Source organism: Arachis duranensis, chromosome 1 (assembly GCF_000817695.3).
Source record: "Arachis duranensis cultivar V14167 chromosome 1, aradu.V14167.gnm2.J7QH, whole genome shotgun sequence".
Classification (NCBI taxonomy): Eukaryota; Viridiplantae; Streptophyta; class Magnoliopsida; order Fabales; family Fabaceae; genus Arachis; species Arachis duranensis.
The window spans coordinates 11255579-11257627 of record NC_029772.3 but is presented as its reverse complement, the minus strand read 5'-3'; positions in this window follow the sequence as shown (position 1 = coordinate 11257627).

The window sequence follows — 2049 nt, the reverse complement described above, 5'->3', positions numbered from 1 at the left end:
CTTAGACCCACCAACAAATTTTTATATGTTGTTTTACTGTCAAATAAAAATATATCAAAATTAGCTCAAAATAAATAATAAATTATTAGAAAATTCTAATGCACAAAATTCTCTAATAAACAATGAATAATTTAAATCTACTAAAAAATAACTCAACATTTTTCTTTGATGCCTGCAACATATATACCTAAAATAATATTATATCAATGTTAGTATACAGTTTTACAATCATCGACCGTATTTACTATACATGACTCCTTCTTAAAAGTTATTCTATACACGTGTGCAGTCGGAAGATAAATTACTAGACTTTATTTTATTTTTTTAAATTATTATAATTATGCATTATTCATTAAATGCTAATTGTAATATTGTAATATAATTATAATAAAGACATTTTTGCATTATTCGTTAAATGTTAATTGTAATATAATTATAATAAATATATTTTTTAAAATAAATTTAGAAAAGAAAATAGTGATTTTATTTTAGAGAAAAAATAAATTTATGAGGAATTAACACCTCACTTTTATTAGTTGGAGAAAAAATCCAGTTTTAGTATATTTTGTCATTATTATACATTTTTCTCTAATCATATATTCACTATTTTCTTTTCTTTGTTTTAGCATTTTGAACCTGGGTTTAACTTCTCGTAGTTCTCACTTCTCAGTCATTCTATTAGATGTAGTTAATAACTATTATGTATAGAAGATTAGAAAATAGTAAATTTTTAACTAAATTAATTTATATTTGTTGTATTCAATTTAAATAATTAATAAATTATCTTATTTTAATTTATTCCTTAAATTTATATATCATAAAAATTAAATCAAATAATTAATATACATAATTTTAAATCGTGTGATACTTAAATATCTATTCAAATCAATTAGTTGATATAATTAATTCATCATAATGAATTGACTTTAATGAGTTAAACAAAATAAATAAAGCAGAAGCATGCTACGTTGATTCTATCATTAAAGGTAAAAATTCGATTTTTATATAATAGAATAGATAGAATAGATAATATAATAAACGGCGAGAAAGAGAAAGATAAAAATTTTAAATCCTAAGTTGTTTCATTTGGATATTGCAATGTGGGAAATGTTGCAATGTGGTATCACATTATTTTACTTATTCTACCCTATGGACCCTTTTGTAACTTTATTTCAGTATCAATAGAATTTCACTACCTTTGAGTACTAAATTAAAATTAAAATGAAACTAAAAAAAAGTAAAGAGTATAAAATTATTGAGTGAAAAACACCCTAAATAATAAAAAGCCAAATTAACTTTAATATTAAATTTATTAATACGATTTTAATTTTATATAATAGTTAAAAAATATATTAGTAAAAGCAAATGGAAGAATAGCTTTAATTAGTATTTGATAAAATATTCATTTAGAATAATTAAAAAATAAAAATTATGATATTATTAAAAATAATACATTTTTATGGTAAAAAATTATATTTAAATAAAATATTTATAAAATATAAAATTTAGAGTAACATAGCTTTATAAACATTAATCATTAATCAATTATGAACTAACATAAAATTATAATATAATTTATTTATGAAAAAATAATTAATAATTAATATTAATAAATATAAAAATCATCCAAACACTTTGATTAAAAGTATGAGTAGTTAATTATTATTTATTATTAATAATATTTTATTCATAACAAAAGGTAAAAATATAATTATTCAGATTTCAATTTTAAAAGAATTAACGTTATAATAAGTAATAAATGATTTATTTTATTATGCATATTATGAATTAATGAATTAAACTAACTGATATAATTAATTATAATTAATTAATTGGTATAAATAATAAATTATATAACATTTAAAAAGACAATAAAATGAATAAGAAGAAAATAAAAAGAAATAAAACAGATAGAAGACTACAATAAAATAAATTGAGTGAGAGTTTTTTTTGTTTTTTTTTTGTAAATTTATATCATATCAATTTGAATAATAATAATAAATAAAAATACGTCAACTTGATATCTAAAAAAAATGATGAGAAAAAATA